The 12,397-nt window shown below is 38.1% G+C and overlaps 1 non-coding gene across 1 annotated transcript; it reads right to left on the bottom strand.

Annotated features, from left to right (window-relative positions):
- Positions 1-1,434: 1,434 nt before the first annotated feature.
- On the bottom strand, positions 1,435-1,540 carry LOC142169333 (small nucleolar RNA R71). The gene has a single exon (XR_012699041.1). It is a non-coding gene; the product is annotated as a small nucleolar RNA R71 (small nucleolar RNA).
- Positions 1,541-12,397: the final 10,857 nt, after the last annotated feature.

The raw sequence follows: 12,397 nt of genomic DNA, 5'->3' as shown, positions 1-12,397 counted from the left end.
TTGTTCATGTAATCGAGAGAGGCATAACTTGTGATATCCTTGCATTATATTGTCGTTTGAGTTCATTAATTCTTCTTAGTAATCGAAAGAGGCTAGTTGAATTTTTTATTAAACCTAGTTAGGAGGATAATCGAGAGAGGTTCTTCTAAAATACCAATTCACTACACATTCTTGCATATCTTCACGTGCTTAAATTTGGTCATCTTGTGAGGTTAAAACTTAATCGAGAGAGGAGTTTTTGTTGAACGTTTGAACTGATAATTGAGTGAATTCGAGAGACTCACTTAAACATTAGAAGTGAATTATCTAGAGTTAGATCCCAAATAATTATCTTGCACCTATCCAATCAACCCATATTTTCTCCCATTGATAACTTCCTTGCGTACCGTTGTTGCGATTGTCATTAGTCAATAGCTTTAGATTCTTAGTTAATTTTAGTTAGAAATCTACATTGTTGATCATCTTGGATACTAATCAAGCTAGAAACTACAAGAATACTGTTTAACTCCAATCCTTGTGGATACGATATTATACTATACTATCTTTGACTAGCGAACATAATTAAAGTGGTGTTTCGAGTGCATCAAATTTTGGCGCCGTTGCCGGGGATTGGAAATCAATAGTGTTTGAAATAGTTTGTAGTGCTAATTCAGGAATTTTTCGTTTTATTTTTTTTTATTTTTCTCTTTTACGTTTGGTGTTCTTTGACTGTGCGCAGGTTACAGGTTAGATTGGTGCATGACTCGAGATTCTACTAAAGAAGTGCTACCATACGAACCAGAGATAGAAAAACATTTGCGACAGCTGAGGAAGGGAAGAAATCTCACCGAGATGTTAGAAAATGTTGGGCAATCCTCAGCTAGAGAAACTATGGTTGGGAACGGTGATGATAATATGGGTTTGGCTGCAAGAGAAGCAGCCCAACGATGAGAACAAGCTGCAAGGGATGCTGAGGAAGCAGCTGTTAGAGATTCACAGCTTATCTACGAAGAAGAGAGGGGTCTTAGAATTGCTCTAAATCAACCCTTGGGTGCAGACCAGTTCGAAAATATAGCTCCCATGCCTAGGAGACCAATTGGCGATTTTGCTAGACCGGTCTACAATCAAGGTTTATCCAATGTTCGACCACCTCCAACTGCAGCAAACAATTTCGAGTTAAACCAAGGGTTGTTTCAAACCATTCAGAATTGTTGTGTCTTTAGAGGGAAGCCAAACAAAGATCCAAACACACATCTAATGGACTTCAAGGAGATTATGAAAACCTTTCAATACAATGATGTGTCACAAGATGCAGTTTACTTAATGGCATGCCCCTTCACACTCAAAGATGATACAAATGAGTGGCTTCGAAATTTACCTAATGGATCGATTCGAACATGGGATGAGATGACCAGAAAATTTCTTGATAAATATTTCTCATCATCTAAGACGCGCAAGTTTAGAAGAGAAATCCACAACTTTTCCAGAAAGATACTGAGAATGTGTTTGAAGCATGGGAGAGTTTTAAGGAGATTGTTAGAAAGTGTCAACATAGCGGAATTGAACTCTGGATGCAACTCCAGGACTTTTGGGATGGATTGACACCGGCCTCACGTAAAACATTGAGCAATGCAGCTGGAGGTCCGTTGATGAAGAAGACTCTAGAGGAGATAGTCACAATTCTTGACGAGTTATCTGAAGAAGCAAATCAGTGGCCCTCTGAGACTGCTGAAAGGAGAAAATCAATTGGTGTTCACCAAGTTGATGCTACGACATCTGTGTAGGTACAGCTTGATGCTATGGCTAAGGAGATAAGGAAGCTGACCTTAGCGTCGATATAAAGTGAGCCTCACGCAACTTGTGATATATGTGGAAGAGGATACCCTACTCATGAGTGTCAAGCCTCAACTGAGGAAGTAAATGCTGTGGGAAATTATAATGTGTTAGGTCAGAGGCACCCCGGTTTTTCATTGAGTTCACCTGGAGGTACTGCAAATTCTTGGCAACAAAATAACTCTAGACCGCAGGGAGGAGCTCCACCATACCAAAATCAGCAGAGGCAACAATTTCAGCCTCAATAGCCTATTTAGCCCGGTCTAGAGGATCTAATAAAGGCTTTCATTATTAAGACTGATGAGAGACTTGAAACTCATAGCGCAGCTATATGGGAACATGGAGCGGGTATCAAAGAAATAGGTACGGGTTTTTTAAACTTGAAAAGACAGGTTGGGCAGCTAGCCACTCTATTGTCTAAGAGGATTCCAGGAACTCTCCCCGTTGATATTGAGAGAAATCCCAAAGAAACGGTGAATGTTGTGACCTTGAGAAGTGGAAAAGTGTTGAAAGATCCCACCCTAAACCAAAAAGATATGATAATTGCAAAACAAAGTGGGGGAGCAGCTGAAGAATGATATCGATAAGAAGAAGAAAGGCAAGAAGGGAGCTGACAAAAAGAAGAAGGGGGAAATTTCGAGAAGGGGTGAATCTAATGAAAGAGAGCATATGCCTGCTCTACCTTTTCCTCAAAAGCTATATAGAGAAAAGTTGGACCACCAATTTGAGACATTTCTGGATATGCTGAAATAGGTTAATGTATATTTTTCATTCACAGAAGTGCTTTCCCAAATGCCAGCTTATGCCAAATTCTTGAAGGAGATCCTGACAAAGAAGAGGAAGATAGAAGAGACCTCAGTGGTCAAGCTCACAGAGCATTGCAGTACGATATTGCAAAACAAACTCCCACAAAAGTGTGGAGATCCAGGGAGTTTTACTATACCTTGCTCTTTAGGCTCTATTAATTTTGATAAATCTTTATGTGATTCTGGTGCCTCGATTAACTTAATGTCTCAATCTATTTACAGGAAACAGGAGAAAGAGATTGAAAAGATAAGGTCAGTGCCAATATCTTTGCAACTGGTAGACCAAACAACTCTGATACCCGAAGGGATAGTGGAAGATATTTTAGTTCGGGTAGATAAGTTTGTATTTCCTATAAACTTTATAGTGGTAAATATGGAGGAGAACAAAGAGGTCCCCCTCATCTTAGGAAGACCATTCTTAGCAAAGGGTAGAGAAATATTAGATATACACGAGAGAAAGCTCATTATTAGAGTGGGTGAGGAGACTGTAACTTTTGAGATAAATGTAGAAATGGGGATGAAAAAGGAAAAGCCAACTGCAAGTATTGAGTGAAAAGTGAAGGGCTCAAAAGAGAAGGTTGCAGCAAGTGAGAAAGATAAATGTGGGGTGAACCCCAAGAAGGCGGAGAAGAAGTTGTATGCATGGATGTGCGCATTAGTTCGAAGGCGAGGAATGGATCCTGACTTCAACTCAGACCCCGACTAGATGTGCAGGGAAGTTTCCTTTACCTTATACTTTTTAATTGCGTGTCATGGGGACATGCCTCAACTTAAAGTATGGGGTGAGGGATATGTTGTATATTGTTTGTACATGTGTTAGTTTTGTTAGTTGTAGTAGTGGAAAACCATAAAAATTGAAAATATTTTGATTTTTCCCGACGATGGATATCATTTGACGGGTTTCTTGAAGGATTAAAGTCGAAAGAAAAGGACAAAAAGATTTTTTTTTGTTAGGTAGTGTATAATTCCCCCTTAGTTTTTCTTTGTGTCGCGATTCTTTTCCAAGGGTTTTGTTTGAACCGGGTGTACTTATTTTTTTATTTTGCAGGAGTAGGGAACCTTGTGCTATGATTTGAATTGAAAGCAATATCTCTTGACTTTAGTATGCCTTGAGAATAGTAAATGCTTTAGTCGTGACGCTTAGGCTCAGGTTTTTACTCTTGTATAAGTACCTTAAACTGTATGAGCTTAACTTTGCTTAACTGCTTTGACTAGAGTGTCTTGATAGTCCAATCCTGAGTGAGTTATGTGTCCATGTGTGTGAGAGGTTTTTTGTTATTCTGTGCATTGCATTTGATATCTATAACTTGCCCCGTGTGTTTGTAAAACAAAATAGTAGTTTTATTCAGTCTTAGAAGTGATTTAGGCATTTCTTTGTTGAGCCAGTTATATGCTATTACCCACCTAATTGTTATATATCTTAGTTAACTCCCTTGAGCATGTAATCCTGTTTCTTTGGCAACCACATTACAAGCCTTATCCATATTTTTGAATTGACCATCTATTTGAACCTTGTACCTCTCGTGAGCACTTGAATTTGGTATGAACTTTGTAAAAGTTAAAGTGTGGGGTGGTTGGTTTGGATTTTGAGTGGAACTAATGAAATAAGGAGAAAGGTGCACTGTATTGAAAAAAGTAAGAGCCGCTTGAATTGAAAAAGAAAAGAAAAAAATGTTGTATTATTGTGCAAAATATTCTTTGATAGTGGTGAATTTTGATGTAATTGTGCTTAAAGAAGTACTGAGTTAATGTATATTGATGTGAAGGTGGAGTTTTGGTTTGACATAAGTGTGGGATTTTGAAAAATGAAATGTATGTATTAAAGTATTTAGGGAGGTATAGTCACTCATATATCTAAATGTATCCTACCCATCCTGCGGCCTACATTACAACCAAGTAAATTCCTACTTGATCCTTAACTGAATGGGCTCGATTAGTTGAGTAGTACACTACGGGCAAGCTTAGGGTACGTCTTTTGTGGCACATGAAAGTTCTTTTTGAGAGTGAGTGAATTCTTTCTATCTTGAGTTCCTAATTGTTCTTAAATTCTATTACGTGTGGAACTACTCTCAATTGTTGTGTGAGGGCACTTAATTCATGAAGGAAAGGTAATGTCATTGACCTCTGTGTTAGAAAAAGTGAGTGAGTTGTAAAAAGTGTGTGGTGCTTTTGAGTCAAATCTTGAGGCAAGGATGTTACGTTAGAGTGCTTAATCTGTTTTAATTATTCTTCGTGTGATGAGTTATGAGAGTTGTTTAAAAGGGTCGTGTCTATGTGAAGTGTAGTTTGATTGCTCGAGGATGAGAAATGGTTTAAGTGTGGGGTGTGGATTGTAGGCTATAATTACGTATTTTAGTCGCTTATTGCACTCTAAATTACTACACTTTATTCATTTTGAGCTTTAATTGATAGTGTTTTGAACTTATTATGTGTTTTATGACTTGTAGGAGTGATTCCGAGCTATGTAGATGTTATGGAATGAATTGAAGCTTTGAAGTATGAGTAAAAGCCCAAGAGATTAAGCTGGGATCGTCTTCGGGGGTCGAGGACCAAGTCTGGACATCAAAATGCAAGAAATATTTGTACTCTGGAAAACTTCACTAGTGCTGCGCGTGGGGCGGCTCGTGAGGCGCCGCGGCTGCCCATTTTACTGATGTCTGACAGATTTTAACTCTTTGGATTTCCCAACTAATTCCCCGCATGGAGCGTCGCCCCATGCGGCGCGCCTGTGCAAAATTTACAGAGTAATTGTCCTATTTCGCATAGGAAAGGTGATTTCATTTGGGCCCGACCCTACTTGGTAAAAATATATGGAAAAACATTATTTTTGGTACTTTTGACACATTCGAGACCTAGGGAGGCTAAGGAGGAGTTGGAGAAGCAAAAGCACAAGGAGTTCATTATTCAATCCTCACTCAAGGCCCGAGTTTGGATCGTTTTATGTTTTCCTTTACTTTAAACATATTTGTGATGAATTACTTCATATCTATGGAGTAGTTCTCTTTAGGGTTTGATGGATTTGGTATATTGATATTTGTTTGTGGATTATAACTCTAGTTTTATGTATTGAAGCATTTTGGATGATTTAATTGTTGCATCTATAATCACTTGTTCATGTAATCGAGAGAGGCATAACTTGTGATATCCTTGCATTATATTGTCGGTTGAGTTCATTAATTCTTCTTAGTAATCGAAAGAGGCTAGTTGAATTGTTGATTAAACCTAGTTAGGAGGATAATCGAGAGAGGGTCTCCTAAAAGACCAATCCATTACACATTCTTGCTTATCTTCACGTGCTTAAATTGATTCATTTTGTGAGATTAAAACTTAATCGAGAGAGGAGTTTTTGCTGAACGGTTGAACTGATAATTGATTGAATTCGAGAGACTCACTTAAATATTAGAAGTGAATTATTTAGAGTTAGATCCCAAACAATTATCTTGCACCTATCCAATAAACCCCTATTTTCTCCCATAGATAACTTCCTTTAGTACCTTTGTTGTGATTGTCATTAGTCAATAACTTTAGATTCTTAGTTAATTTTAGTTAGAAATCTTAGAAATCTCCATTGTTGATCATCTTGGATAGAAATCAACCTAGAACTACAAGAATACTGTTTAACTTCGATCCTTGTGGATACGATATTATACTATACTATATTTGACTGGCGAGCATAATTAAAGTGGTGTTTCGAGCTCGTCACGTTATGCTTCAAAGAATAGGCAGTCCACAGTTATCCAGATGCATTGAAAGTTTTTCGCAGCTTTCCTTGATATCAATCGTGTATTCCCATATGTTTTCTTCTTGTGACTACGTACCTGTGATTCCCAAGTTCAAATCTAGCCTCTCCAGCTTTGAGCTAGGTGTATGCCTGAAAAATCATGGGGTATAGTCAATTCACGCGCATTGTCCATTATATCCATTGTGCTACAATTTAGCACAAAATTGGGCATGTAATATTTGAACCAACACTCGTGCTTTCTCCAGTTGAATCCCAGCGCATCCTTATCCTGAAAAATCTCTTGAGATATTGTAGTAATGAAGTTCATTGGGCTTCTACTCCGCACTGCTTCAAATGTATTCAGTAGCTCAATATAATCAACCCATATGACACCCGTCAAGACCTTAATTCTGGGCAGTGTTAAGTACATGAGATCCGATGTGTATGACAGTCTCTCCCTAACTTGGGTGTTTGTCCTTTCCATTAGGTATTCTCGCCTACTAGGACCGTGTATTTGTCTCACAAGATTGGAGTCCTTAGGAACACTGTCAAGCCCTAGTTTCTTCCTTTGGTTCCTTGCTTCCATGCTTGTGCTCACCTTTAATACTCTTTCAAGGGAGTGAGCACATATTGCTAATACCACCCTTAGAAATTGTATCGAAAGACAAGGCATGAATACAACAACTTCTCCTGCAAAAACGAACACGAGGTTAGTAGTAAAAATGATCACCATGTCCTCCTCCCTAAGGACTTGAACATGGTGAACCAAGTTAATGACTCCAGCCTTCTCCAGCCCCTTACTATTCTTCTCCTCCTCACCTTCTAGCTCCTCGCAACTCTTACTCTTAGGTATGTACATTGTAGTTTATCACTATTCACAATCCATTTTCCTTGTATCTCCATTTGATCAAAACTATGTATTTCAATGTAGCCACTATCAAGAGCATAATTAGCTAGGTAGTCAGCCATTTTTTTGCCCTCCCTCATGATGTGTGATATTCTGACATTAGAACTCTCCATGATGCCCTTGATTTCCTCCACATATGCAACTATTGTCAAAGGTGCAGTCCATGTGCCTTCACCAACATTTTTAAATAGCATTGAATCATTTTGCACCCATATCTACGTGTAGCCATGTTGTATACAGTATTTCAAAGCTTCAAGAATAGCAAGTGTTTCAGCCTCAGTATTGGTAACCTCTTGTATCTCCTTTCCCATAGAAAACCTAACATCTCCTTCTTCATCCCTTAGTACAAAACCAATCGAACTTCTGCCTGGGTTACCTCTTGATGCCCCATTTGTATTGACTTTTATCCACCCTTGAGAAGGAACTTCCCACAAGACTTTGGTCACCTTCAGAGGTGGAGTGTAATTCTCCATCATATGCAATAAATCTAGCCATTTGTGTAGAACATTCTGCAAGCTTGGCTTCCTCACTTTGACTAAAGCTTGTAATGTAGATGATATCTAGTATATAACTCTACTAATTGACACTGATTCCCCATGCTTATAAATATTCCTCCTCTTCTAGATTTCCCACAAAATGATGGAGGGCAGTGTATGAAATATAGGTTTAAGTCTTGGCACTACCTGGACAGTCCAACACTTAGTTATTGCATGCTACAAGGAGAGCCCTTCCATTGCTATTCCTGCATTTGAGAGAAAGTAATACCAAACATTGCAAGATGCATATGATCCATAAAAACATGCACTAATGTCTCCTCGTCTGGAATTCGACAGCACCAATACCTCGATGGCATGAAATAGCCCCACCTTCTGAAGTGATGATCAAGAGGTAACCTAGATTTCCAAACCTTCCACATGAAGAAAGCAATCTTAAAAGGCAGCCCTTTAACCCACATGCTTTTAAATGCAATTTTGGGTTCTCTTCTCCTCCTAGTGTATTCCCAAGTAGATTTGACTGTGAAGTTACCTCTGGTCTCCAACATCCAATAAGGTCTATCTAATTTATCATGCACTACTGGAGGCTTAATATTCTCAATGATATGAATTGCAATATCATGGGGTAAGATGTTCATAATCATGTCCTCATCCCACTCTCTTTCCTCCACTACATCATACACATTATGTATATCTGCATCACAATAAACATCATGTGGAGTAATGAAATGCAATGCCCCTTCCTATCCAATTGTCAAACCAGAAAAGTGAGGAACCCATTCTTGGTTGCCATAGTATTTGATGCTCAATGTTATCTCTACATTCTAACATCTTTCTCCAAACATGTGATCCATTTCTCCATTGTACTACCATAGCATTTAACTTCTTGCAGTATTTTTGACACATGAAAGAGCTCCATAATGTAGGTTTAGTTTTAAAATCCCACCAAAGTTTACAAAATAAAGCTTTGGATACATCATGTAATGATCTAAACCCTACCCCTACTTCTTCACATGGTAAGCTCAATGTATCCCTAGAAGCCCGATGCATTCCTTTACCACCTAATGCATTACTCCAGAAAAATTGTGCAAACATCTTGTGCATTTTATTAATGACACGTGAGGGAGGGTTCACTGCTGACAACAAATGTATTGGCTTGCTTTGCAACACATGTATTATCAAAATTGCTCGACCTCTAATAGAAAGAAGTTTACCTTTCCACGATTGTAGTTTGTACAGAATTTTGTTGATAAGACCATGATAGTAGTCCATTCTCCTTATTGCATAAAATATAGGAAAACCAAGATATGTGAAGGGGAATTCCTGCCTACCTATCCCTGTGATTATTTGAACCTATTCACCACTGAAATGCTTGCAGAATTATGCATGAGTACTGTTTATTTAGCATTATTGATCAACTGCTCAGAAGCCACCTCATAAGCACTTAAAACCTCCTTGCTCAATTGTAGTGAAGTTGCATCTGAGGATGAAAAGATTATGGTATCATTTGCATAAGCAATATGATTGATCCTTGTACTCTATTTTGATAACCCAAACCCATGGAAGTAAGGATTCAAGTGAAGTGCATTCAATCCCCTTGATAGTGCCTCAGCAACTAGAATGGATAGAGTATGTGACAAAGGGTCACCTTGTTTGACTCCTCTGGTGGATTTGAAGAATCCATAAGGCTGGCCATTAATCAACACTGAGTACTAATTGTTTGCAACAATGCCATAAACAATCCCAATGAATCTCTCACAGAAGCCCATTTTCCTCAACGCTTTAGTCAAGAATAGCTAAGATAGTCTATCATATGCTTTAGTCATGTCTAACTTGATCACCATATTTGGTCCTGTCCTTGTTCTTAATCGAATATCAATTATTATTTCTTGAGTCAATAGCACATTCTCCACAATACTTCTCCCTTTAACAAATCCAACATGTTCATCTGATATAAGTGCAGGTAACAAATTGACTAGTCTTTCATGGATAACCCTTGATAACACCTTGTTGATAAAGTTGCTAAGACTTATAGGTATCATGTCAGAATATGTGACCACTTCATTTTTCTTAGGCAACAGTACTAAGTTTGTGTGATTGATGAACTTAGGTAGTTCCTGACCATTGAAAAAATCCCTCACCATTGCATACACATCATCTCCTATGATCTCCCAGCAACAATGAAAGAACTTTCTAGTGAAGCCATCATGTCCTCCTGTACTTTCCCATTTAGCCCAAACATAGCATACTTGACCTCCTCTTTTGTAGGTTGTCTTACCAGCTCTTAGTTTTACTCCATAGTGACCTTACTGGTAACATGATCAATGATCCCAAATGCAGTAGGGGAAACTTCTTCACGAAATTGAGCAATAAAGAATCTTACTGCCACTTCAGCTATTTGTTCATTGCCTTCAATCCAGTTTCCTTCTGTATTTTGAATCCTCTTCAGCTGTAATCTTCTTCTCCTCCCATCACTTGAACATGAAAGAATCTAGTATTGCGATCACCCTCTTTAAACCAGGTCATACCTGATTTCTTCCTCCAAAATTCTTCCTCATGTGATAAGAATCTAATAAGTTTTGCTTGTACTTTATGAAGCCTTTCTCTATTAATCTGAGTAAGAAAGAATTCAAATTGAGCTTCATGCACCATCACCACCTCCTCTAATCTAGCAATTTTCTTGAAGATATCTCCATAAGTAGCCTTGTTCCATGCTAATAATGCCTTCTTTAACTTTTTCAATTTGTGATTGAATATGATAAAGGGACTAGCACTAAAATCAAACAGCCAGTTTTCCTTCACTACATCTTGAAAAGTCACATAATTTGTCCTTAAGTTTAGCAATTTGAACTACTTCTTAACAGGTATGACATCAGGATCACACTTGATTAACAAAGGGATGTGGTCAGATCCAATTTTGGACAAATGCCTGATCTCCACCCCTGGAAATAACTGTTGGAATTCTTCATTGGACAACACTCTATCCAGCTTTTTAAAGATACAATCATCCTCAACTCTACCATTCCACCATGTAAAAATACTTTCTTTGAAACCAAGATCATGTAAGTTGCACCTATTGATACAGTGCCTAAAGTCATCTAATTCATTCAAAGCTACTGGCAGTCCACCAAATTTCTCCTCCTCATCTCAGATTACGTTGAAATCCCCACCTACAATCCATGGAACTCTCATGTTGTTAGCCAAATCATATAGTGTATCCCATAATTCTATTCTTTCTACGACATCACAGTTGGCACACACTAATGTAAGTATGATCTCTTATTGGGAATTTAAATCAAACAACTTAAGAGTAAGTTGTTGAACCATGTCAATAAGAATATTAACTTCATAACCATCATCCATAAAGGTCCATATTTTGGTAGAAACATTCAGAATGGCCTGAGAAAAATCAATCCTTCTTCTATATCTTTCCAGTTTCCTCGCTTGTTGCATTAGTTCCATCAGCCCCACAAATCTAAATTGATATTGTCTATGGATTACAATAAGCCTTTCAAAGGCTTTCTTGGTTTTTACAGACCTAATATTCCAAATGATAGCATTCATATCTAAACATTGGATTTAGAGACTGTCCTTCTTGTTTGCACTCTAGTGCCAGGGACACTAGTGTTTTCTTTTTGTTACCTTTTCTTGCCTTTGCCAACTGACTTCACCTTCTCTATTTTCCTGGGGGATATATCACCTTGGCTTGCCACATTCATGAAGTTCTGGACAATTGATTCCTCGTCCATAGTCCTTTCCACTTCTTGCATCATTCTCGTCTTCTGGACTCCCTTGTTGCTGCTTTGTTATTTGATTCTTCCAAGGTTTAGGGACTATAGCCTTACCTCCCTTTTGATCCATAGGAGCTGGGATAACTTATGTTACCTTCTTTCCATCTATGTAGTGTCCTTAGGCATCAAATGAGGCCTAGGGTTTACTATAGCTAGGGTTGCTTCAGGTTGTGTAGGGCTAGGGTTATATACTTGAGTTTGTTCTGGTAAATTTGATCTTTTGGGATTATCTATAGGTTTAGGACTTAGCTCAACATCTCTCTTAACACCTGATTCCATGACTGTGCCACCCATATCATCTGCAAGTTGTTCATTTGTATGTACTACTTTCTCAGCATGATTATCTACATCAACAAATTGCACCAATCTTCTAAATCTTTTCCACATGATTGAATAGTATTTTCTACATCTACCTACTCATTTTCAGAATGAAATTCACCTTCTTCCTCAGATTCTTCTTCCACATGTTCACTCCATAATCGTCCTAGTTGCAAATTGCCAATAACTACAGTCTGTGAAGGAACCTCTTGGCACGATAGTTTTGATTAGTTGAGGCAAATATGCTCCATTTTGATCATTTTTATCACTATTAGCATTGTCTTCATTACCTTGAACTGCTTTTGTAGGTACAAATGTCCTATTCACCCATTGAGATGTTGATTCTTTTTGTACTCCTTCAGTATATCCATTCACATTCTTCTTAGGACTAGCATTCTTTCCTTTATCCAGCTTGTTATTCCCACTTAGAGCAGGCATAAAGATAGCAGTCGTTGGGTTCAATCTCTTAGTTTAAATAGGTTTAGTTCTAGGGCTTCTTTGAGTAGCAGTTGTCTCCACCAAAGCCAATTGATTATTATCTTCCTTCT

The sequence above is a fragment of the Nicotiana tabacum genome, chromosome 14 (assembly GCF_000715075.1).
Source record: "Nicotiana tabacum cultivar K326 chromosome 14, ASM71507v2, whole genome shotgun sequence".
Lineage (NCBI taxonomy): Eukaryota > Viridiplantae > Streptophyta > Magnoliopsida > Solanales > Solanaceae > Nicotiana > Nicotiana tabacum.
The sequence above is the reverse complement of the archived record's forward strand: the minus strand, read 5'-3'. Positions and strand labels throughout refer to the sequence as shown.